Consider the following 26,994-nt stretch of genomic DNA (forward strand, 5'->3'; position numbering starts at 1 on the left):
TGTCTCTGCGTATGTGCAACTGTCTGTGGAAATCATCACCATGAATTTGGAACTTTTAAAAAAGACTTGGGGAAAATAATACGGTTGTGAACTTTTGTATCGGCTTTGGTTCAGTGGCAGCATTCTCGACTGAATCAGGAGTTTGTGTGTTCAAGTCGCACTCCTTGGACTTGAGCATATCATCTTGGCTAACACTCAAGTGCAGCACTTGGGGAATTTTGCAATGTTGAAGCTGTTGACTTTCGGATGAAATGTTAAATTGAAGCTCCGTCTGCACCCTCGGGTGGATATGAAAGGTCCCAGAGCATTACGCGAAACAGAGAAGGAGAGTTGCCCCCGTGTAAATATTACTAAAAATGTTCGTAAATGCTCACTAAAAGACTATGTGCATGTGTTTGTATGTGGGGTTGGGGTTGAAGCCCAGTTTGTCACAGAGACAGAATCCAAGCTCTGACAGGGCCAGGATAACCGAGTGGTTATGTCGTTGGCCTTAAATTTCAAAGGGTTTTCCACCGTGGGTTCTTCCCAATTCCTGGTTTCTATTTATTTTAACACAAATTTCCTCCCATTATGATCAGTGATGTCCGATTTTCATCGGTTGAATAAACAATTTTCTGTAACTATGTGTCACTCTGAATCGATAATGAAATGAAATTGTGAAATGTATCTGTGTCGCTCGGTCTCTGCCTCTCTCTCTCTCTACACAGAGCTGTGTATGTGTTTGTATGTCTGAGTCTTTGTCACTCTCAGTCTGACTCACTCTGTCTGTCCCTGTTTCTCCGTTTGTCTCAGTCTCTCAATCTTTCTCTTTCTCACGGTGCCCACGTCTGTTCCAATGGGATTCTCTCAGATTCTTTTTCTGACTGGCTCTCTCTTTCCCATCATTTGGGTCTGTCCATTTCTTTGCCTGTCTCTGTTAGTCCCTGCCTCTAACCTGAGAAGTATTTCCATCATTTTCTGTTTTAGTCTCTATCTCTTTCTCTCTATCTGTCTCTCTCCTTGTCACTGTCTTTATCATTGTCTTTCTCTCACTCTTTCCCTTTCTCTCTTAATAGATCAAACACACAAATCTCTGTCTCTGTATGTGTTTGAGTCTTTTTCTCACCCAATCTGCCTCTCCTTCTCAGTCTCACACTTTCTGTCTCTCGTTGTCTCTATCTCGGTGTCTGTCTCTCCATGTTTGTCGGTTTGTCTCTGTCTCTCAATGTGTCTGTCGACTTCTCATGGTGTCCAGTTCTGTTCACAGCTCAATTCCTGCTCCGACAGAGCAGCTATCTGTTAGTTCCTCGTTAGTATAGTGGTGAGTATCCCCGCCGTCACGCGAGAGACTGGGGTTCAATTCCCCGACGGGGAGGCAGATGTTTCAAAATGTTGATTTTTACTTCTGTTTCTTGGTAGATACATATTAAAAATTCCAGAGCGAAATCGAACTGTGAAAATACAGGTAGAGGAGTTTGCCTCTTCCAGATTTTTAGCAAACGGTGACTTTTTCAGGATTCTTTGGCCGTCTGCTGTACAGAGATGGATGACTGAGTTTTTTCTGAGTAACGTTTAAAAAGCCAGCGACACAGTAGTCGTGGCCGAGTGGTTAAGGCGATGGACTAGAAATCCATTGGGATTTTTCCGCGCAGGTTCGAATCCTGCCGACTACGATTCTCAGCATTTTTCATTCCATTTCACAATTTAACCAGTTCTCTGCCAAACTGATCATGTGATAATTGGAATAACGTCCCACACCTTTCAACACTGACATTTGTTCTCATTTTTATTAATCTGCAATATTCACGATACATCCGATTAAAAAATCGCAACAATCAGTCAAAGTTGCGACAGTGATTTAGCCTGTCTATCCCTCGAGATGTCTAAGGCAGCTGTGCATGCCCGTTGGTGCGTGTAAATTTTTGGTTATGTGTGTCTCTGTGTCTGTCTATGTCTAGTTTTGTCTCTGTGTATGTGCAACTGTCTGTGGAAATCATCACCATGAATTTGGTATGTCCTGGAACTTAGAAAAAAGACTTGGGGAAAATAATACGGTTGTGAACTTTTGTATCGGCTTTGGTTCAGTGGCAGCATTCTCGACTGAATCAGGAGTTTGTGTGTTCAAGTCGCACTCCTTGGATTTGATCATATCATCTTGGCTAACACTCAAGTGCAGCACTTGGGGAATTTTGCAATGTTGAAGCTGTTGACTTTCGGATGAAATGTTAAATTGAAGCTCCGTCTGCACCCTCGGGTGGATATGAAAGGTCCCAGAGCATTACTCGAAACAGAGTAAGAGAGTTGCCCCCGTGTAAATATTACTAAAAATGTTCGTAACTGCTCACTAAAAGACTATGTGCATGTGTTTGTCTGTGGGGTTGGGGTTGAAGCCCAGTTTGTCACAGTGACAGAATCCAAACTCTCACAGGGCCAGGATAACCGAGTGGTTATGTCGTTGGCCTTAAACTTCAAAGGGTTTTCCACCGTGGGTTCTTCCCCACTCCTGGTTTCTATTTATTTTAACACAGATTTCCTCCCATTCTGATCAGTGATGTCCGATTTTCATCGGTTGAATCAACAATTTTCTGTAACTATGTGTCACTCTGAACCGATAATGAAATGAAATTGTGAAATGTATCTGTGTCGCTCGGTCTCTGCCTCTCTCTCTTTCTCCACAGAGCTGTGTATGTGTTTGTATGTCTGAGTCTTTGTCTCTCTCAGTCTGACTCACTCTGTCTGTCCCTGTTTCTCCGTTTGTCTCAGTCTCTCAATCTGTCTCTTTCTCACGGTGCCCACGTCTGTTCCAATGGGATTCTCTCAGATTCTTTGTCTGACTGGCTCTCTCTTTCCCATCATTTCGGTCTGTCCATTTCTTTGCCTGTCTCTGTTAGTCCCTGCCTCTAACCTGAGAAGTATTTCCATCATTTTCTGTTTGAGTCTCTATCTCTTTCTCTCTATCTGTCTCTCTCCTTGACACTGTCTTTATCATTGTCTTTCTCTCACTCTTTCCCTTTCTCTCTTAATAGATCAAACACACAAATCTCTGTCTCTGTATTTGTTTGCGTCTTTTTCTCACCCAATCTGCCTCTCCTTCTCAGTCTCACACTTTCTGTCTCTCGTTGTCTCTATCTCGGTGTCTGTCTCTCCCTGTTTGTCGGTTTGTCTCTGTCTCTCAATGTGTCTGTCGACTTCTCATGGTGTCCAGTTCTGTTCACAGCTCGATTCCTGCTCCGACAGAGCAGCTATCCGTCAGTTCCTCGTTAGTATAGTGGTGAGTATCCCCGCCTGTCACGCGGGAGACCGGTGTTCAATTCCCCGACGGGGAGGCAGATGTTTCAAAATGTTGATTTTTACTTCTGTTTCTTGGTAGATACATATTAAAAATTCCAGAGCGAAATTGAACTGTGAAAATACAGGTGGAGGAGTTTGCCTTTTCCAGATTTTTAGCAAACGGAGACTTTTTCAGGATTCTTTGGCCGTCTGCTGCACAGAGATGGATGACTGAGTTTTTTCTGAGTAACGTTTAAAAAGCCAGCGACACAGTAGTCGTGGCCGAGTGGTTAAGGCGATGGACTAGAAATCCATTGCGATTTTCCCGCTCAGGTTCGAATCCTGCCAACTACGATTCTCAGCATTTTTCATTCCATTTCACAATTTAACCAGTTCTCTGCCAAACTGATCATGTGATAAATGGAATAACGTCCCACACCTTTCAACACTGACATTTGTTCTCATTTTTATCAATCTGCAATATTCACGATACATCCGTTTAAAAAATCGCAACAATCAGTCAAAGTTGCGACAGTGATTCAGCCTGTCTATCCCTCGAGATGTCTAAGGCATCTGTGCATGCCCGTTGGTGCGTGTAAATTTTGAATGGTGCATGTAAAGACAAAGACACGGACAAAGAAAGCGACAAAGAGAGAGAGAGAGATAATGAGAGAGAGAGATAGTGAGAGAGAGAGACTGAGATAAAAACAGAAAATGATGGAAATACTCAGCAGGTTAGAGACAGGGTCGAACAGAGACAGGCAAAGAGAGACAGGCAGGCAGTTACATAGACAGACAGTAATGATGGGAAAGATAGAGACAGTCAGACAGAGAGACTGAGAGAATCCCATTGCAACAGAACTGGACACTGTGTGAAAGACACGGGCAGATTGAGAGACCGAGACAAACAGGGAAACAGCGAGAGACAGAGTGAGTCAGAGAGAGGCAGAGTGAGGGAGACAAAGACTCAAACACGCAAACACATGCGCAGATCTCTAAAGAGACAGAGGTAGTGAGTGAGGCAGAGACTGAGAGACACGGTTCCATTTCTTTATCGGTTCAGAATGTCATAGAATTGCAGTAAAAGGCAGATTCAACAGATTCTTACTGCAGTTGTACAGGGTCTTGGTGAGGCCTCACCTGGAATAGTGTGTTTAGTTTTGATCTCCTAATCTGGGGAAGGACGTTCTTGCTATTGAGGGAGTGAAGCGAAAGTTCACCAGATTGATTCTCGGGATGGCTGGACTTTCATATGAGGAGAGACTGGATCAACTGGGTTTTTTACATTGGAGTTTAGAAGGATGAGAGGGGATTTCGTAGAAACATAAAGATTCTGGCGGGACGGGACAGGTTAGATGCAGGTAGCTTGTTCCCGATGTTGGGGAAGTCCAGAACCAGGGGACACAGCCTTAGGACAGCTCTGTCTCCGTGCTGCCAATTATATCATATTCAATAATTGCTGCCTGTGCAGTTAATTCATTCACCTTATTACGAATACTCCTCGCATTGATGCACAGAGCCTTCAGTCTTATCTTTTTAACACACTTTCTCCCTTTAGACTTTTGCTTTAATGTGGCCCTTTTTGAAAGGAATGACAAGGGTGTATGCAGTTACAGGAGGATGTGAGGGGAAACAAACATAATACGAGGGGAAGAGTACATCCGCGAAGGACCAGTATGAGATCAAAAAGAATGGAAATATAAGGGGAATATCTTTATCCGTGTGCCGGAGAGGAGGAAGCCTAACTATAGGTCCTCATCCAGTGGGAGACGGGAGCAAGGATAGATGCGGATTTGACAATACTACGGAAGGATGCGTCATTGGAATAAATCCTGCCCGAACCTACATTACACGTATCAAGGGCGAGGAGAATATTGTGTGGTAACTAGCCTGGGAATTACGTTACTCCAAGACTGTCGGTGGCAGCGGGAAGAGCACGCATGACATGCCAGGAAGACAGTGACATGAAATATAAGTGATGAGATTAAGCAAGATATTGATGTTTACATGGAAGAGCAAGCAGAATCAATTCCCCTGTTACTTGAAGATTTAACTAGCTCAAGAAATAACATTAAAAGATATTAAGAGCTGAAGGAGAAAGCTGAAGAACTGGACAGTGAAATAAAGGATAACCTGAAAAACTCGCCTTGGTACTTGAGATTAGACATCCCTGGATAAGGATCCTTTCTCATACCCTAGTGGCAATACAGATAGTAATAGCCTTGAGTTGGTTGGTGATTTTATGTAACAAGTGCAAAGACAGGCGAGGCTTACCCGAGCAAAGTTACAAGATAGGGATTAGAATTATATCCCATGTGTTAGTTCTAGTGCAGCTGATAGTGGTGTTGATGCTCCTGGGAGACTGTACAGGCAGATACAAGAGACGAAGAAAGAAGAGATTGGCCAAGACCCGTAACCAAGAACGCAGAAAGCCTTTGCTAGATCCAAAGAGGGTTAATCAAACAAAAAGACGGCATGAATACCTGATCTCAGTCATGAGTGTCCCAATCCTGTCGCCTTACGAACGAAAGGGAGGCGGGAGAAATAGGAATCAGGACAGGATAAGGCAGGGAAATTAAAATTGTTGTTCATGGTGGGTTTTTTAAGGGCTGATCACCTAAAGCCTACGCAGTCCTCAAATTGATGTGGCATTCAATTGTGGTAATAATGGTAGTGGAAGGGATATGTATCGTGATCCAACTATATCTGATGTGTAAGATCAGAGAGATATACAACCTCGTGGTTCTAGCCGAACAGCGAACAGCCTTGTTAATTATGTAATGTAGGCATGATAGGGAGGCGAGTGACTTTGTAAAGCGTTAGGGAAACAACCAAGACCCCGAGCTTATGCACTGTATGTACAAAAAGAAATATAAGTGATGTGCCAATATCCCAGGGAAATGGTCAGGGGTAGAATGTAAAGACTCCGCAAAATATGGAACTACAAGTGATCCCAGGGATATGGACTTGATATCACCATTTCCAGCAGATGGCTCAGAACATATATGTGGTCAGCTGATTATTTAGAAATAATCAGGGACCAACAGGAGGGACTGAAAGGGCAGATTACAAATTGTAATTACAATTAATAATAATAATTGCGATGTTTTAAAATGGAGTTAACAGGTTTTTAACATGGAACCCACAGCCTGTTTTTTGTGGGAAGCATGTGTGGGATGCCTTCCACAGAGGAGCAGATGTTCAAATTCATAGACCAAAGGCCTTGGGAGCTGGGCATGGACACAGATAACATGGAATTGGAATTGTATAACAAAAAAAAGAGTTAAATAAAATAATCATATCAACATGTATTTGGAATTGCCAATTAAGGCATATAGATACCAAATTGGAGGAAGCGCTGTACCAATCAATAATTTATTAATCAATCAGCATGAATTAATTGTAACTTGCGTAATTACTTAATGCTATAATCTGAAACTGTAAGAAGTATGATGTCTCTGGCAGTATCTTCGAGCATTCCTTCAAGGATAGCTCCCCTGCCGGCTTGTATTAATAAAACCTGCATTTACTTTAAGGCTAACAGAATCCTAGTGGTGGTTTCAAGTTAACCCTAACAAGGTTAGAGAGATAGGGAGAGCTGTCGGGGCTCGAAGAGGTTAGAGAGATAGGGAGGGGTGTAGGGCTGGAGGAGATTACGGAGATAGGGAGGGGTGTAAGGACTGGAGGAGGTTACAGAGATAGGGAGGGGTGTAGGGACTGGAGGAGGTTGCAGAGAAACGGAGGGGTGTAGTGGCTGGAGAAGGTTACAGAGAGAGGAAGGGGTGTAGGGGCTGGAGTAGGTTACAGAGATAGGGAGGGGCGGGGCCATCGAGGGGTGTGAACAGGATGCTGAGAATTTCAAAATCAGCGCCTCACTGGGGCCGAGGAGGGGGGAGAAGTGCAGGAACACAACCCCCTCACTACCTACCCTGCATTAACCCCCATCATCTGTTAAATCACCGGGAGTTCCAGCGACACTCCTCCCCCTCTCTCTCGGTATTTATCGACTCACTGCCTCACTCAAAGCTTATCTCCCATTGACAATCCATGTGAATGCCCTCGTTGTCCCAGAATGGCTCCCCGTGGACACCGACTGACCTTCCCCGTGCCTCCGCCGCCCTCCTCCTGTTACGTGACGGCCGACAAATTTGGGTTGTGTTCCAGTCAGCAAGCAAAATATCGGGGCTGGGGCCGGGGGGGAAGGGTGTCACATAAATTAAAACACGTGGCGGCCAGAGGAAGGGACTTGCGGGACCGTGTCCGGCCCATGGGCCGTATGTTTGACACCTCTGATCTACAATGTCAAGCCCCGTAAGAATTTTGCATATTTTAAAATGAGATCACCTATCATTCTTCTATCCTCTACAGAATATAGGCTTAGTCTACTCAATCTCTCCTCAAAGGATAATGCCCCATCCCAGGAATCAGTTTGGTGAACCTTCGTTGCCATCCTCAATAGTAAGTACATCCTTCCTTAGGTAAGCAATCAAAACTGTACACAATACTCCAGGTGTAGTCTCACCAGGGTCCTATATAATTGCAGTAAGATGTCTAGGAGCAAGCTATTATTTAAATTGAGAAAGATTGCAAAGTGCCGCAGTACAGCAGGCCCTGGGGTTACTTGTGCATGAAACACAAAAGGATAGCATGCAGGTACAGCAAGTGATCAGGAAAGCCAATGTATCTTGACCTTTTTTGCAAAGGGGATGGAGTATAAAAGTGGGGAAGTCTTGCTACAGCTATATAAGGTTTTGGTGAGGCCACACATGGAATACTGCATGCAGTTTTGTTTTCCATATTTACGAAAGGATATAATTACATTGGAGGCAGTTCAGAGAAGGTTCACTAGGTTGTTATAAGGGAACAGCAGGTTGACTTATGAAGAAAGGTTGAGTAGTTTGGGCCTCGACTCATTGGAATTAAGAAGAATGAGAGGTGATCTGATCGAAACAAGGTGGATGCAGAGCTGATGTTTCCACTGATGGGGCGAGACTCGAACTAGAGGGCATGATCTTCGAAGTAGGGGCCGCCCATTTAAAACAGATGAGGAGGAATTTCTTCTCTCAGAGGGTTGTAAATCTGTCGAACTTGCTGCCTCAGAGAGCTGTGGAAGCTGGGTCATTGAATAAATTTAAGACAGAAATAGTTTCTTAAATGATAAGGGGATAAGGGGTTATGGAGAGCGGGCGGGTAAGTGGAGCTGAGTCTATGATCAGATCAGCCATGATCTGATTGAATGGCGGAGCAGGCTCGATGGTATGGCCTATCCCAGTTCCTATTTCTCATGTTCCTTTTCTTATGTTTACTATTATCCTAAACTCCTCTTGTAATAAAGGCCGACATACCATTTGTTTTCTTAATTGCTTGCTGTGCCTGCATTTTAACTTTCAGTGATTCGTGTACAACGACACAAAGGTCCCTCTGAACACCAACATTTCCCAATCTCTCACCATTTCAAGTAGTTGTTTCCAATCCACTTTGGCTAAACCACATCTCAGTTTAGTAAAATTGGCTTTTCCCCAATTGAGAACTTTTATTCCTGGTCTATCTTTGTCCTTATCCAAAGCTACCCTAAATCTAACTGAATTACGATCACTAGCACCAATTCTCTCCCAATGATACCCCTTCCACCTGCCCAGCTTCAGTCCCTAATACTAAGGCCAGAACTGCCCCCTCTCTTGTTGGGCTTGCTACGTACTGGCTAAAAGGTTCAGCTGGTTGCTGACCCCTCTGCAAAGGGAAATAGGTCCTTCCTATCCACTCTATCTAGGCCTCTCATAATTTTATACACCTCATTAACGTCTGCCCTCAGCCTCCTCTGTTCCAAAGAAAACAAATTATTAAGAGGGTTGGTGGGCTGGAGGATGTAACAGAGATAGGGAATGGTGAGACCCTGGAGAGATTTGAACAAGAGAATATGTATTTTAAAGGCTGATGCCACCAGCCATCTCGCCCAGCACAGAATGCAACTCAATACCAACCGGAAGGATGTTATGTTTACTACTACGCATGCACAATGAGAGGAAATCAATCTCTGTCCCTTCAACTAACAGCGGCATAGAAAGAGGGAAATGAATGACCTTTAAATACCTGGTCCACTTGGCACTGAAGTGTCTGAAACTCATAATAGGAACTCATAAATGGAAATAAAATACTGACAGATGTTGAACTGTTTTGTTGACAAAATAAATCTCGATTTAACTTTTAAAAGATAAATTGTGTAACAGAGGTTGACACATACTTACCCGATGGGCCGACTCAGGATCTACACCTCAGCACCGCGATTGGTTGCAGAACACGCTGCTCCTGGGCCCTCCGGCCTCTGACCTCTCTTCCTGTTGGTTCCCAGGGCAATCAATCACCACCACTCGCCAACATTAAACTGCCAGATAAAGTTGAGGGGCTCGGAGGAAGAAATAAAATGAGACCGTGAATCTGAGTTGAAAAATACAATTAGAAAAGCATGATTAAATGAACGAGGAGAGACAATATAAACTAAAGAGTACAATCCTAAAGGGGATGCATGAACAGTGAGATCTGCGGGTATATGTGGACAAATCGCTGAAGGTGACAGGACAGGTTGGGAAAGCAGTTAAAAAAGCTTACAGGATCCTGGGCATCACAGAGTACAAAAGCAAGGAGGTTATGACGAACATTTGTAAAACACTGGTTCGGTCTCAACTGGAGCGTTGTTTCCAATTCTGGGCACTGCAGATTAGGATGTGAAAGCCTGAGAAAGGGTGCAGAAAAGATTGACAAGAATGATTCACGAGATGAGGGACTTCAGTTACGTGGATTGACTGGAGAAACTGGGGTTGTTCTCCTTGAAGCAGAGAAGGTTGAGAGGAGAATTGATAGAGGTGTTCAAAATCATGAGGGGTCCGGACAGAGTAGATAGAGAGATACTGTTCCCATTGGTGGAGGGGTCGAGAACCAGAGGAGACGGATTTAAGGTGAATGAGCAGAAGAACCAAAGACAGTGTAAGAAAAATCTATTTTATGCAGTGAGTCATTCGGATCTGGAATGCACGGCCTGAAAGGTTGGTGGAGGCAGACTCAATCACAGCTTTCAAAAGGGAATTGGATAAGTATCCAAAAGAAAACATTTGCAGGACCGGGGAGAAAGGGCGGGGCAATGGGACTAGCTGGGAGCCGGCAAGGGCTCGACGGGCCGAATGGCCTCCCGTGCTGTAACCATTCTCTGATTGTGTGAGCAGAACCACTCTGTTCCCTGACTCAATCTGAAGCCTTCCTAAGTGTGAGCACCTCTGTTAAACCTGTCTACATCAGCTTTAAATATATTCAATGACCAAGCCTCCACAGCTCTCTGGGGCAGAGAATTCCACAGATTACAACCCTCTGAGAGAAGAAATTCCTCCTCATCTCAGTTTTAAATGGTCTGAGGAGAAAAGCTGCATTTGTAACTGGAACAAGATTTACTGGGATTGCTTTGGGCACTGAACCATGTTCATTGTGGCAGTTCTTGTTTGTTTCTGATTATCTTAATAACCCCTATATATGGGCTGGAGATTAATATGTTGTATAAATGTTGAACAAATTGTCTTCGTTTCAAACACAGTGTGTCGAATATTTGATTCCTGCATGATCAGAGGAGACTAATTGATGTTCTGTTACCGACTGTTCCATTTTAGGGCTTTTTCTTAATCCCACTTACATCACTTCTCACCTAGTGCACCTTCTATTATATCAAACCCCAAACTTGTTCCGTTTGAGTACACGAGTTGTAGTTGTAGTAGAAGTAACTGCAGTGTCTTACTTTAAACTCAGCTGAAATCCTTTGAACCGCCCCTTTATTGAACTGCCTTGCATAAGATTTGAAATCCGTTACATTCTGTAACCTGGTTTTGGAACCGATTGAATTTTAAAATGCATCCACACATTTTGCACGTGATAGTCTGTGAAATATTCTGAATTTGTAATTTTCATTGCCTCAAACTGAGTTCCCTGGCCACCAACTCAATCCCTCTCCCCAACTTGTGTCTGTGCCTGAACCGGACTGTTTGCAATCATGGTGCCATACTTAACCCTGAAGTATGTTTTTGACCACATATCCACACCATAATTAAGAATGCATATTTGCACCTCTGTAACATCGCCCTTGCCTCAGCTCATCCGCTGCTGACCCCTCATCCCTGCCTTTGTTATTTCTGGACTTGACTATTCCAACGCTGTCCTGACACATTCTCACCTGCATAAACTGGAGTTGATCCAAAATTAGGTTGCCCGTGTCCTAACTCTCACCAACTCCAGCTCACCCATGAGCCCTGTGCTCGCTGAACTACACTGGCCTCTGGTTCAGCAATGCCATGATTTCAAAATTCTAATACTTATTTTCAAAACTCTCGATGGCCTCGCCCCTCCCTGGCTCTGTACACTCCTCCAGCCCCAACCAGCACCACACCGCCACCAGCCACCACCCCCCCACACCCCACACAGCCTATGAAACATCTGTCTTCCTGAGCATCCCTGATTATAAATGGTAGCTGTGCCTTTTGTTGTCCAGGCCCCAAGTTCTGGAAAACCCAGCCTAAACCTTTCTGTCTCACCCATGCTGTACCTGCTCTGGCAGTTCTTGATGCGATAGTGTAAAGCAAGCTTTTCTCTCTTATCTAATCCGTGCTGCATCTTTCCATGGAGTGTTTGATAGGAGTTTGTAGGGTGAGCTTTATTCAGTATCTAACCCGTGTTGTTCCTCCCCTGGGTATGTCTGATGGGACGGTGTAGAGGGAGATTTACTCTGTATCTAACCCGTGCTTTACCTGTCCTGGAATTGTTTGATGGACAGTGTCGGGGGAGCTTTACAGTGTATGTAATCTGTGCTGTACCTGCGCTGGGAGTGTTTGATGGGACAATGTCGCAGGAGTTGTACTCTATATCTAAACCATGCCGTAACTGCGATGGGAATGTTTGATGGATAAGTCTATGGAGAGCTTTACGCTCTGGCTAACCCATGCTGTGCCTATTGTGCGAGTGCTTGATGGGACAGTGTAGAGGGAGATTAAATCTGTATCTAACCAATGCTGTACCAACCCTGGGAGTGTTTGGGACATGTTAGAGGGAGATTTAACCTTCAAAAACCAAAGCTGTCTCAGCCTGGGAATGTCTGGTGAGACATTGTAGAGGGAGCTTTACTCTACATCTAACCTGTGTTGTCGTCATCATCATCATAGGCAGTCCCTCGGAATCGAGGAAAACTTGCTTCCACACCTGAATTGAATTATTTGGTGGCTGAACAGTCGAATTCGAAAGCCACAGACTCTGTCACAGGTGGGACAGATAGTCGTTGAAGGAAGGGGTGGCTGGGACTGCTTTGCAGCGCGCTCTTTCCACTGCCTGCACTTGTTTTCTGCATGCTCTTAGTGATGAGACTCCCGGATGCATTTCCTCCACTTAGGGTGGTCTTTGGCCAGGGACTCCCAGATGTCAGTGGGGATCTCGCACTTTATCAGGGAGGCTTTGAGGGTGTCCATGTAACGTTTCCGCTGCCCACATTTGGCTCATTTTCCGTGAAGAAGCTCCGCATAGAGCACTTGCTTTGGGAGTCTCGTGTCTGGCATGCGAACTATGTGCTCTGCGTAGCGGAGCTAATCGAGTGTACTCAGTGCTTCAATGCTGGGGACGTTAGCCTGGACGAGGACGCTGATGTTGGTGTGCCTGTACTGCCAGGTGATTTGTAGGATTTTGCGGAGACTTCATTGGTGATATTTCTCCAGCGAGAAAAATTGTTGACTGCACAGTGTCCATGCCTCTGAGCCATACAGGAGGGCGGGTATTACTACAGCCCTGTCGACCATGAGCTTGGTTGTACCTGCCCAGGGAATGGTTACTGAGACAGAGTAGAGGACACTTTACTCTGTTTCTAACCCATGTGTGTCTGTCCTGGGAGTGTTTGATGGGACAGTGTAGAGGGAGATTTACTCAGTATCTCACCCGTGCTACACCTGCCCCGCGAATATCCTCTGGAACAGTGTAGAGGGAGATTTTCTCGACATCTAACAGATGCTGTATCTGCCCTGGAATGGCTGGGACAAGTTAGAGGGAGATGTAGTCTGTGTCTAACCTGTGCTGTACTTGCACTGGAAACGTTTGATGGAACAGTATAGAGAGAGCTTTATTCTATATTTAACCTGTTAAGTCCAGAAAACGTAATGTGATTGAGTACTGTAGACGTGAGTAAGTGTGACCTGTCTCTTTATTCTAACTTCAGAGTGCACGTACAACATGGAATGTCTGCTTATATACAGTGCTCCCAAGGGACACTGGGATCCCTTGGGACTCCAATAGATACGCCCTGTGGCGGTGGTAGAATTCTGGTTACATAGGGTTATATACATCACATCACTCCCTCCCAAAGTCAATAGTACACTTATTTGCAAGTTGAGGCGATCTCGGCCTTTTCGCTCCCGAGTCGATCGTCTCGGTAGAAATGCAGGTACAGGTGAGTTGGTTGGTTCTTCGTTGGTCTGCTGCGCAGCTGACCTTGCTGGGCTGCTGGGGATGATGAGTTCAGCTTCGTGGTCAACCATGATGTTGGTTGCCACTTGTGTGCGTGTCGAATGGTCGAAGGTGGTTGCTTGTGGCTGTCTGTGAATCGCAGTTTGGTTTGGTGCAAATGCTTTCTGCAAGTTATTCCATTTGCGAGTTTGACCTGAAGCATCCTCCTCCCTTATTTGGCTATGACAGTGCCAGCAAGCTATTTGGGACCAGATCCATAGTTAAGTACAAATACAGGGTCATTGACTTCAATATTGCATGACAAATTTGTGCGATCACGGTACATGCTTTGTTGATGCCGCCTGCCCTCGACTTGATCATGGAGATCAGGGTGAACGAGAGAAAGCCTTATCTTGAGAATCCTTTTCTGGAGCAGCTCAGCTGGGGAACCCCGGTGAGAGAATGGTGTCTGGTGCAGTGGCTGAGCAGGACTCGGGGCAGGTGCGTCTGCAGGGAGCCTTTTGACATGTGTCTCAAGCTTTGCTTGATGGTTTGGACTGCACGTTCTGTCTGGCCATTGGATGCGGGCTTGAATGGGGCAGATGTGATGTGCTTGATCCCATTGCGTGTCATGAATTCCATGAATTTAGCCCTGGTGAAGCATGGCCCGTTGTCGCTGATCAGGACATCAGACAGGCCGTGCGTGGCTCGTAGGTTTTCGAGGGTGGCAGTGGACGTGCTTACATACATTATTACACACTCAATCCAGTTAGAATAAACATCCACAAGAACGAAGAACATTTTGCCTAGAAATGGGCCGGCAAAGTCAACGTGGATCCTAGACCACGGTTTGGAGGGCCATGACCACAAACTTGGGTGCCCTCGGTGCACTGCTCAATTGTGAGCAAGTGGTGCATTGGCACACGCAAGACTCCAAATATCAGTCTATTTCGGGCACCACACATGTGGTCTGGCTATAGATTTCATCATTACTATGCCTGGGTGGGCACAGTGCAGGTCGCGTTTGAACATTTCCCTGCCTTTCGTGGGCAAAGCCTCGTGATTACCCCAGAAAAGACAGTCCGTCTGTATGGACATTTCGTCTTTATGCTGCTGGAACAGCTTGATCTCTTCATGCATCTCCGCTGGGGCGCAGGACAAGCTCCCATGGAGGACACAGTTCTTACAAGGGACAGTAAAGGATCCTGGCTGGTCCAGGCCCTCATCTAGCGGCCGTAATGTGTGACTTTTCATTTTCAAATGCATCCATCACCAAGAGCAAGTCTGCAGGTTGTGCCATTTCCACCCCGGTGGTGGAAAAAGTAACCGACTGAGGGCATCAGCGCAGTTCTCTGTGCCTGGCCAGTGGTGAATTACATACTTATATGCATACAGCGTGAGCGCCCATCTTTGGATGCGAGCAGAAGCATTTGTATTAATACCTTTGCTCTCTGTGAATAGCGATATGAGCGGCTTATGGTGAGTTTCTAACTCGAACTAAAGCCCAAACAGATACTGGTGCATTTTTTCACCCCGTAACGCATGCCAGAGCTTCTTTTTCAATCATGCTGTAGGTCCTTTCGGCCTTGGACGATCTCCTGGACGCATAGGCGACCGGTTGCAATGTTCCCAATTCGTTTGCATATTGTAACACACGCCCGAGCTCGTACAAAGATGCATCGCAAGCTAGCACTAACCGTTTTCATGGATCATACAGGACAAGCAGTTTGTTGGAACATAACAGATTTTGGGCTTTCTCAAAAGCAGTCTCTTTTGATCTTCCCCATGCCTAATAATCTCACTTGTGGAGCCACATGTGTAGAGGTTCTAGCAAGGTGCTTAACCCGGGTAGGAAATTACCAAAATAATTGAGGAGACCCAGGAACGACCGCAGCTCCGTCACGTTCTGTGATCTCGGCGCGTTCTTGATGGCCTCCATCTTGCTGTCAGTGCGTCTGATGCCATCTGCCACGATTCTTCTCGCTAAAAACTCGAGCTTTGTCGCCAGGAAAACACACTTCGAACGTTTCAACCTGAGTCTCACATGATCTAGCCGACTTAGAACCTCTTCCACGTTCTGCACGTGCTCGATGGTGTCCCGACCTGTGACCAGTATATCATCCTGGAAAAGCACGATGTGCAGAACCGACTTTAGCAGACTCTCCATTTCCCTTTGAAAAATAGCCACGGTCGATCGAATTCCAAACGTGCATCTAATGTCGATGAACAGACCTTTGTGCGTGTTGATGCAGGTGAGGCCTTTTTAAGATTCCGTCAGCTCCAGCGTCATGTGGGCCGAAGTCAGGTCCAACTTGGTGAATGTCTTTTCTCATGCCAGTGTCACAAATAGTTCGTCCGCCTTTGGTTGAGGGTACTGGTCCTGCAGCGAAAAATGGTTAATCATTACTTTATAGTCCCCGCAAATTCTGACCGTGACATCGCCCTTGAGAACCAGAACAACCTGATTGGCCCACTCGTTGAACTGCACCAGTGCGATGATGCCCTCTCGTCTAACTCGATCTCCACTTTCTCTCGCATCATAGATGTCACTGCCCTTGCCTTGTGATGGATGGGTCATGTTCCGGGAATCAAGTGGATCTGCACTTTCGCCCTCAAGAAACTTCCGATCTCTGGCTCAAACATCGATGGAAACTTGCTCAGATTTTGGGCACATGAGGCATCATCGATGGATGAAAGCGCTCAGATGTCCTCCCAGTTCCAGAGTATTTTTCTCAGCAAGCTTCTGCCGAATAGTGTGGGGCCATCTACTGAATCTATTCTTAGTGGTAGTTCGTGTACGGTTCCATCATAAGAGACTTTTAATACTGTGCTGACAATTACAGGGATCAGCTCTTTAGTGTAAGTTTTCAATTTGGTGTGAATGGGGCTCAGTTTGGGCCTGTCGAAGGCGCTTTTCCCATGATGGACTGACTCGCACCCATGTCCAATTCCATGGATACTGGAATTCCATTCAATTCAACATTTAAATGATCGGTGGACATTTCCTGATGAAGGTGTGTACCCCGTACACTTCTGCCTCCTCGGTTTGAGTCTCTAATTCAGTTTGATCCACCATGGATCGGTCTTCCACTGCAATGTGGTGCTTTGCAGTGTTTGCAGCTCATCTGCACATTCGCTGGAGGTATCCCCTTGTTCCACAGCCTTTGCACGCATAGTGTTTGAAGCTACATTGATGGGCTCGATGATCAGCTCCGCAGTGCCAACAAGCTGTTAACTGCCTCGCATTAATGCTTGATGGCAGACTCTGAGTCATCTGAGATCATGCAGCTGCAGGTGTGCACATTCTGCCATATGCATTCCTGCCTGAAAACGATGTTACTTTGTGTACAGTACTTGCCGAAACATCTGTACGCTGCGAAATCTGTTTGATGTTATCGCTGGTGGACATAAACGCCTAGGCTATCGTTATGGCTTTGGTTAGGTGCAGTGTTTCAACAGTCAATAGTTTGCGAAGGATCTCCTCATGGCCAATGCAAAACACAAAAAATCTCTCAGCATTTACTCCAGGCATCCATCAAATTCGCAATATCCTGCAAGGTGCCTTATTTCGTCGACGTAGCTCGCCACTTCCTGGCCTTCAGACCGTTGACATGTGTAAAATCGATACCTTGCCATCAGAATGCTCTCCTTCGGATTTAGGTGCTCGTGGACCAGTGTACACAGTTCTTCATACGATTTGATTGTTGGTTTCACCGGAGCAAGAAAATTCTTCATGAGGCCATAGGTTGTTGCCCCGCAGAGAGTGAGGAGGATCGCCCTTTGTTTGGCAACATTCACATTCCCTGCCAGCTCGTTGGCCATGAAGTATTAGTCGAGTAGCTGCATGAAGACCTCCCCATCGTCCCCTTCTGAGAATGTCTCCAGGATACCAACAGTTCTCTGCATTTTGACATGATGGTTCATTATCTCGTCGCCAATTGTTATGTCCAGAATAAAGTAACGTGATTGAGTAATGTAGACATGAGTAAGTGTGATCTTGATCTCGTTTTTCTAACTCCAGATTGCACGTACAGCATGGGAGGCCTGCTTATATACAGTGCTCCCAAGGGATGCTGGGATCCCTTGGGACTCCAACAGATATGCCCTCTGATGGCGGTAGATTGCTGGTTACATAGGGTTGCATATATAACATAACCCATGTTGTACTTGCCCTGGGAATGTCTGATGGGACAGTGTAGAGGGAGCTTTAATCTGTATCTACTCCATGTCCATTGTACTCCGTAGAGGACGAAATCCACATTGTGACTCCAGGGGGAGCTCCTCAGCCACAGAGGAAGACGGTTGAGGAGGATTCCAGCGATGTCTTTACCAGTGGCTGCTAACTGGGAGACTCATCTTTAATTGCCACAGTCGGACTTGTACCCTTTGTTAAAGATGGTCACAATTACTGCATCTCTGAGATCTCCAGGCCTGCTCTCCTCCTTCCAGATGAGAGAGATGAGGTCTTGCATCCATGCCAATATTGCCTCTCCACCATACTTTAGTGCCTCAGCAGGGATTCCATCTGCTCCCATTGCCTTGTTGTTCTTGAGCTGGCGGATGGCCTTTTCTACCTCGTGCAGGGCTGAGGTTTTGCTGAGATGTTGGCGGGTAGCATGCTGCAGGATGGAGTCGAGGAAACTCGAGTCAAAGGCAGAGTCTCGGTTAAGGACATCTTCGAAGTGCTCCTTCCAGTGGGTCCTGGCTGCCTCAGTGTCCTTGATGAGTGTTTCCCCATTCTTGGCCAGCAGTGGAGAGGTGCCTTGGGTGCTTGGACCATAGGTGGCCTTGACTGCGATGAAGAATCCTCGCACATCATGGCTGTCGGCCAGCTGCTGAAACTCCTGTGATTTCTCGACCCACCATCTATGCTTTCGGTCACAGGTTTTTTTCTTGGACCTCAGCCTTAAGCCGTCTGTAATGCTGCTTTGCTGCTCCCGAGTTGGGTTGTTGTTTTAGGTTCAGAAATACCCTGTGCTTGTGATTAATTAGCTCTTGCATCTCCTGGTCATTCTCATCAAACCAGTCCTGGTGTTTCCTTGATCAGGCTAACATCCCCAGCATCGAAGCACTGACCACACTCGACCAGCTGCATTGGGTGGGCCACATTGTTCACAACTATTTTAAGTAGAACAATAATCAAGTTCCTCCTGATTAAAGGGTGGAGGGGAGTCACACTCCAGAAACTTACAGTAAAGTGCCCCCTTGTTTTTTTGGGGGGAATCAAAAACACAAATTAACAATTCAACATAAAGGTAACTTTTGTCAAATCAAATCAAATGAATTAAAATTACAATTCTGTTCCCTCTGGAATCATGCACCCCAGTCTCTCTGGTGCTCACCTCTCATGGAACGCCACGAGTCTACCGGTGGACACTGCATGCTCAATCTCCAGGGATACCCTGGCTCGACACATTGTTCACCTGCCTGACACAAGACTCCCAAAGCAAGGCTCTACTCGGAACTCCTACATGGCAAGCGAGCCTACAGTGGGCAGAGGAAACCTTTCAACGACACCCTCAAAGCCTCCTTGATAAAATTCAACATCCCCCCGATACCTGGGAGTCCCTGACAAACGTCCGCCCTAAGTTGAGGAAGTGCATCCGGGAAGGCTCTGAGCACCTCGAGTCTCATCGCCGAGAACATGCAGAAACCACGCATAGGAGCATGCGGCAAACCAATCCCACCCACCCTTTCCTTCAACGACTGGCTGTCCCACCTGTGACAGAGACTGTAATTCCCGTACTGGATTGTTTAGTCACTTAAGAACTCACCTTTAGAGTGCAAGCAAGTCTTCCTCGATTTTGACGGACTGCCTGTGATGATGATGATGTGTACCTAACCTGTGTTGTGCTTGTCCTGTGCATTTTCGGATTGGCTGTTTAGAGAGAGGTGTACCCCGCATCTAAATTATGCTGTACTTGCCCTGGGAGTATTTGATGGGACAGTGTAGACATAACTTCACTCTGTATGTAACCCATGCTGTAACTGCACTGGGAGTGTTTAATGGGACAGTGTAGAGGGAGCTTTATTCCATATCTAACCGGTGCTGTACCTGACCTGGGGGTGTTTGATTCGTCACTGTAGATGGAGCTTTACTCTGTATCTAACATGTGCTGTACATACCCTGGCAGTGTTTGATGGGACAGTGCAGAGGGAGCTTTACTCTGTATCTAACCCGTGCTGTACCTGCCCTGGGAGTGTTAGATAGGTCACTGTAGAGGGAGCTTTACTCTGAACCTAACATGTGGTGTACCTGCCACCAGTACGCTTGCCGCCTTCTGTAAGAGGTCAGCACCGGAGGGACTGGAGTGCATCATCACCTCCAGCAAGCAAAATTTTAATTTGATTTAAGTTTACCGTCCAAAGCTTAATTGATTTAGTTCCCCTCCCTCCTTTAATCAGGATTCTTTTGATTTACAGGTCAACAACAAAATAGTTGTGATGTACCTGCCCTGGGATTGTTTCTTGGGACAGTGCAGAGTGAGCTTTATTCTGTATCTAACCTGTGCTGTGCATACCCTGGGAATACCTGGTGGGACAGTGGAGATGGATCCTTGCTGAGTATTTAATATGTGCTGCACCTGCCCAGGGAGTGTTTGATGAATCAGCGTACAGTAAGCTTTAAATTGTAACTAACCCGTGCTGTACCTGCCCTGGGATTCTTTAGGACAGCATAGAGGGAGCTTTACTCTGTATATAACCGTGCAGAATCTGGCCCACTCCTGCTCCGATTTCTCATGGTGCTATGTACCCAGCATGCCCCGCGGGGGAGAATGTGCCGCACCCAGACTACAGGATTTCAGTGCGCAGGTGCGGGCCCAGACAGTGTTTGGAACATGCGCGGTGCAATTAATGGCGGATGGAAATGTTTTTCAGAGGTTCCTGAGAAGTGTCCATTTCGGCGGGGCAGAGGGTAGTAATCGACCAGCAGGGAGTCGCGGGGGTTTCATAAACAACCGGTGCCCGCCGCAAGCTCGGAATAATAACCGAAACATCGGCGGTTGCAGCTTCGGGGCTTTCTCCCGGTCACAAGTCCAGGCTGACGGCGGCCATCTTCGTGCAGGAAGACAGGTTCAGCGCTCAGCCATATTGATTCTGTGAGTAGCACCGCGCGTGCGCGGCCATCTTGGTGCAGGAACAAAGTGAATGATGTCAGTGTCTGGAACTGAACCCAGCCAGAGTCCGCACCTTCAGGGCAGGAGAACCAGTGAGTGCAGAACTGAACCCAGCCACAGCCAGTACCTTCAGGGGAGGAGAACCAGTGAATGTAGCACTGAACCCAGCCAGAGTCAGTACCTTCAGGGGAGGGGAACCAGTGAGTGTAGAACTGAACCCAGCCAGAGTCAGTACCTTCAGGGGAGGAGAACCAGTGAGTGCAGAACTGAACCCAGCCAGAGTCAGTACCTTCAGGGGAGGGGAACCAGTGAGTGTAGAACTGAACCCAGCCAGAGTCAGTACCTTCAGGGGAGGGGAACCAGTGAGTGTAGAACTGAACCTAGCCAGAGTCAGTACCTTCAGGGGAGGGGAACCAGTGAGTGTAGAACTGAACCCAGCCAGTGTCAGTACCTTCAGGGGAGGGGAACCAGTGAGTGTAGAACTGAACCCAGCCAGAGTCAGTACCTTCAGGGACCAGTGATTGATTGGTGCCGCGGCCCCGCCCCCCGCCACTGATTGGCGCGGAGCAGCGCGCTGGGTGAGCTGGTGCCCCGCGCCGCCTCGCCATTGGCTGCGGGCTGAGTGTTGCGGTTGGGGGGTTTGTTGGGGGGGGCTCCGCTCGCAGCCGTTGAGCTCGGGGCCCAGGTGAGGCGGGGCTGAGTTGTGCGCAGGCGTGGGGCCAGTCTATTGTGGGAGATTAGCTGCGGACGGACGATGTTTTGCCCCACGCGGAAGATGGATGAGCAGCCCGGGCAGCGCGCTCAGCCTCCCTGAGGACTCACATTCTCACGGACACGCGCGGGCGGTGAGATTTGGCCGCCGAGTCGGCAGGTGGCGGCTTTGGGGCACCTTCGGGCAGGGACGGGCCTTGGTTACTGTCGGGGTTTGCCGTGAGTTCGGCCGCCATCTTTGGGCAACACGGGGCCACCCGCCACGGGGGACGGGGCTTCCTCGACGTCACAATACTTTAAATTGTCCCGCTGCAGGGCAGGGAGCATGCGCGGCGGCCATCTTACTGCAGGGAGCAGGTGCAGGATGGGAACCAGTGACATGAACACATGATAACATCAGAAATAGGAGACGAATCGGCCCTTTGGCCCCTCGAGCCTGCCGCCATTCAATAAGATGATGGCTGCAGCATCTGGGGTGGTTCTCCTTGGAGCAGTGAAGGTGCAGGGCAGGTTTAACAGAGATGCTCACAATCAGGAAGGCTTTAGATTGAGTCAGGGAACAGAGTGGTTCTGCTCACACAATCAGAGAATGGTTACAGCACGGAAGGCCGTTCGGCCCATCGAACCCTTGCCTGCTCCCAGCTAGTCCCACTGCCCGCCCTTCCCCCAGCCCTGCAAATGTTTTCTTTCAGATACTTATCAAACTTTTTTTTTTTGAAAGCTGTGATTGAGTCTTCCTCCACCATCCTTTCAGGCCGTGCTTTCCGGATCCTAACCACTCGCTTGTAAAATAGATGTTCTGATGTCACCTTTGGTTCTTTTGCCATTCACCTTAAATCCATCTCCTCTGATTCTCTACCCTTCTGCCAGTGGGAACAGTATCTCTCTATCTACTCTGTCCACACCTCTCATGATTTTGAACACTTCTATCAATTCTCCTCTCAACCTTCTCTGCTCCAAGGAGAACAACCCCAGCTTCTCCAGTCAATCCATGGAACTGGAGTCTCTCATTACGTGAATCGTTCTTGTCAATCTTTTCTGCACCCTCTCTCAGGCCTTCACATCCTAATGTGCGATGTCCAGAATTGGACACACTGCTCCAGTTGAGGCCGAACCAGTGTTTTACAAAGGTTCATCATAACCTCCTTGCTTTTGTACTCTGTGATGCCCAGGATCCTGTTAGCTTTTTTACCTGCTTTCCCAACCTGTCCTGTCACCTTCAGTGATTTGTCCACATATACCCGCAGGTCTCACTGTTCATGCACCCCCTTTCGGATTGTACCCTTCAGTTTATATTGTCTATCCTTGTTTATTTCAGCATGCTTCTCTAATTTTATTTCTTCACTCAGGTTCACAGTCTTGTTTTATTTCTTCCTCCAAGCCCCTCAACTTCATCTGGCAGTGTAATGTTGGCGAGTAGTGATTAATTGCCCTGGGAACCAACAGGAAGAGAGGTCAGAGGCCGGAGTGCCCAGGGGGCAGCGAGTTCTGCAACTAATCGCGGTGCTTGAGGGGTGGATCCTGAGTCGGCCTGTCAGGTGAGTCTGTGTGAACCACTGTTAAACAATTTATCTTTTAAAAGTTAAATCGAGATTTCTTTTCTTAACAAAACAATGTAACATTGCTCAGTTTTTTGTTTTCCTGGAGCTCCTATTATGAGTTTCAGACACATCAGTGCCAAGTTAATCAGGTGTTTAAATGTCATTGATTACCCTCTTTCCATGACGCTGTTAGTTAAAGGGACAGAGATTGATTTCCCCACATTATGCATTCGTAGTATTTAAAGTAACATCCTTCCTGTTGGTAGTGAGTTACATTCTGTGCTGGGTGAGATGGCTGGTGGCATCAGCCTTTAAAATACGCATTCTCTTGTTCAACTCTCTCCAGGGTCTCACCCTTCGCTATCTCTGTAACCTCCTCCAGCCCACCAACCCTCTTTGGAAAAAAGGAGGCTGAGGGGAGATCTTAATGAGGTGTATAAAATTATGAGCGGCCTAGATAGAGTGGAGAGGAAGGACCTATTTCCCTTCACAGAGGGGTCAGCAACCAGCAGAACGTTTTAGCCAGTACGTAGCAAGCCCAAAAAGAGAGGGGGAAGTTCTGGACTTAGTATTAGGGACTGAAGCTGGGTAAGTGGAAGGGGTATCGATGGGACAGCATTTTGGTGCTAGTGATCATAATTCAGTTTGATTTAGGGTAGTTATGGAAAAGGACAAAGACAGACCAGGAATAAAAGTTCTCAATTGGGGAAAAGCCAATTTTACTAAGCTGAGATGTGATTTAGCCAAAATGGACTGGAAACAGCTATGTGAAATGGTGAGAGATTGGGAAACGTTGGTGTTCAGAGGGACCTTGGTGTCTTTGTACGCGAATCACTGAAAGTTAATATGCAGGTTCAGCAAGCAACGAAGAAAGCAAATGGTATGTTGGCCTTTATTACAAGAGGATTTGAGTACAGGAGTAAAGACGTCTTACTGCAATTATATCGGGCCCTGGTGAGACTGCAGCTGGAGTATTGTGTACAGTTTTGGTTGCTTACCTAAGGAAGGATGTACTTGCCGTTGAGGATGGCAGCGAAGGTTCACCAAACTGAATTCCTGGGGTGGGAGGATTGTCCTATGAGGAGAGATTGAGTAGACTAGGCAGTATTTTCTAGAGTTTAGAAGAATGAGAGATGATCTCATTGAAACAGACAAAATTCTTACAAGGCGTGACAGGATAGATGCAGGGAGGATGTTTCCTCTGGCTGAGGAGTCTAGAACCAGGGGTCACAGTCTCTAAATAAGGGGTAGGCCATTTAGGACTGAGATGAGCAGAAACGTATTCACTCATTAATCTTTGTAATTCTCTACCCCAGAGGGCTGTGGAGGCTCTGCATTTGAGCATATTTAATACAGAGATCGATAGATTTTTGTAAATTAAGGGAATCAAGGGATATGGAATAGTGCAGGAAAGTGGAGCTGAGTTAGAAGATCAGCCATGATCTCATTGAATGGCAGAGCAGGCTCGAAGGGCGAATGGCATACTCCTGCTCTGAAATCTTATGTTCTTATCTTGAAGTTAAATCAGTCTCAGAGCAGTGGGAGTCATTCAAGGAGGAGATAATGAGGGTTCAGAGGAAGTATGTTACCTTAAAGAAAAAGGGTGGGAATAATAAATCTAGAGTTCCCTGGATATCAACATAAGAAATAGCAGCAGGAGAAGGCCATAAGATCCCTCGAGCCTGCTCCCCCATTCAATGAGATCATGGCTGATCATCGCCCTCAACACCACTTTCCTGCCTGATCTCCATCTCCCTTGATTCACCTCGAGTCCAAAAATCTATCGATCTCAACCTTGAATAGACTGAGCATCCACAGCCCTCTGGGGGAGAGAATGCCAAAGATTCACAACCCTCTGAGTGAAGAAATTCCTCCTCATCTCTGTCTTAAATAGACTATCCCTTATTCTGAAACTGTGCCCCTAGTTCTCGACAGTCCAGCCAGGGGAATCAACCTCTCAGCATCGAACCTGTCAGTCCCCTTCAGAACCTTGTATGTTTCAATGAGATCACCTCTCATTATTTCTAAACTTGATAGTGTATAGGCCCATTCTACACACTATCTCATCATAAGACAGCCCTCTCATCCCAGGAATCTTGTGAACCTTTGTTGCACCGTCTCCAAGGCAAGTGTTTCCGTCCTTAGATAAGAAAACAAAACTGTGCCCAGTACTCCAGGTGTGGTCTCAGCAAGGCCCTGTGCAATTGTAGCAAGACCTCCTTACTCTTATTCTCCAAACCCTTGCAATAAAGGACAAACCATGTCCCTTCCTTATTGCTTGCGTACCTGCATGCTCACTTTCTGTGTGTCTTGCAAAAGGACACCCCAAATCTCTCTAAACACCAATGTTTAAAAGTTTCTCATAATTTAAAAGATACTCTGTTCTTCTGTTGTCCCTACCAAAGTGAATAACCTCACATTTCCCTACATTATACTCCATCTGCCACCTTACTGCCCACTCACATAGTCTATCTATGTATATCTTGCAGACTCTTGTGTTCTCACAGCTTACTGTCCCACCTAGTTTTGTATCCTAAGCAAATTTGGATACATTACACTCGGTCCCTTCATCTAGGTCATTGATCATAAAATCATCGAAATTTACAGCATGGCAGGAGACCATTTCAACCCACCGTGTCCGTGCCGGCCGACAAACAGCTATCCAGACTAATCCCACTCTCCAGCTCTCGGTCCATAGCCCTGTCGGTGATGACACTTGAAGTGCACATCCAAGTATTTTTCAAATGTGCTGAGTGTTTCTGCCTCTACCACCCTTTCAGGCAGTGAGTTCCAGACCCGCACAAACCTCTAGGTGAAGAAAATTCCCTTCGTATCTCCTCTAAACCAATTACTTTAAATCTGTGCCCCCTTGTTATTGATCCCTCTGTCAAGGGAAACAGGTCCTTCCTATCCACTCTATCCAGGCCCCTCATAATTTAATACACTTTCATCAGGTCTCCCCTCAGTGTCCTCTGATCGAAAGAAAATGGACTCTGCATCTCCAATCTTTCCTCATAGCCAAAATTCTCCAGTCCAGGCAACATTCGTGTAAATCTGCTCTGTACCCTTTCCAGTACAATCACATCTTTCCTGTAATGTGATGACCAGAACTGCACACAGTATTCCAATTGCGGCCTAACCAGTTCAAGCATTACCTCCTTGCTCTTGCATTCCATGCCTCGACTAATAAAGGTAAGTATTCCATATGCCTCTTAACTAACTTATCTACCTGGCCTGCCACTTTCAGGAATCTGTGGACCTACACTCCAAGGTCCCTTTGTTCCTCTACAATTTTCAGTGTTGCAGCATTTAATGTATATTCACTTGCCTTGTTAGACCTCCCCAAATGTATTACCTCACACTTATCTGGATTAAATTCCATTTACTACTTTACTGCCCACCTGACCTGTACATTGATATCTTCCTGCAGTCCGCAGTTTTCTTCTTAATTCTCAACCACACAGCCTATTTTAGTGTCACCTTCAATCTTCTTAATCATACCCCCAACATTGACGCCCAAGTCATTGATATATATACCACAAAAAACAAGGGACCCAGCACTGAGCCCTGCAGAACCCCACTGGAAACAGCCTTCCAGTCACAAAAACACCGAATGGCCTACTCCTGCAACTATTTTCTATGTTTCTATGACCCAACTTCCACAGCTCTCTGAGGCAGCAAATTCCACAGATTTACAACGTTTTGAGAGAAGACATTCCTCCTCATCTCAGTTTTCTAAGATTATGTCCTCTAGTTCGAGTCTCCCCATCAGTGGAAACATCCTCTCTGCATCCACCTTGTCCCGCCCCCTCATAATCTTATACGTTTCGATAAGATCACCTCTCATTCTTCTGAGTTCCAATGGGTAGAGGCCCAAACTACTCAACCTTTCCTCATAAGTCATCCCCCTCATCCCCGAA

At 46.5% G+C, this 26,994-nt stretch overlaps 2 non-coding genes across 2 annotated transcripts; both read left to right on the forward strand.

Annotated features, from left to right (window-relative positions):
* The first annotated feature begins 1,570 nt into the window (after nt 1-1,570).
* trnas-aga (transfer RNA serine (anticodon AGA)) lies at nt 1,571-1,652 on the forward strand. Its single transcript has one exon. It is a non-coding gene; the product is annotated as a tRNA-Ser (tRNA).
* A 1,581-nt stretch (nt 1,653-3,233) lies between these two features.
* On the forward strand, nt 3,234-3,305 carry trnad-guc (transfer RNA aspartic acid (anticodon GUC)). Its single transcript has one exon. It is a non-coding gene; the product is annotated as a tRNA-Asp (tRNA).
* Nucleotides 3,306-26,994: the final 23,689 nt, after the last annotated feature.

The sequence above is a fragment of the Pristiophorus japonicus genome, chromosome 23 (genome assembly GCF_044704955.1).
Source record: "Pristiophorus japonicus isolate sPriJap1 chromosome 23, sPriJap1.hap1, whole genome shotgun sequence".
Taxonomy (NCBI): Eukaryota; Metazoa; Chordata; class Chondrichthyes; family Pristiophoridae; genus Pristiophorus; species Pristiophorus japonicus.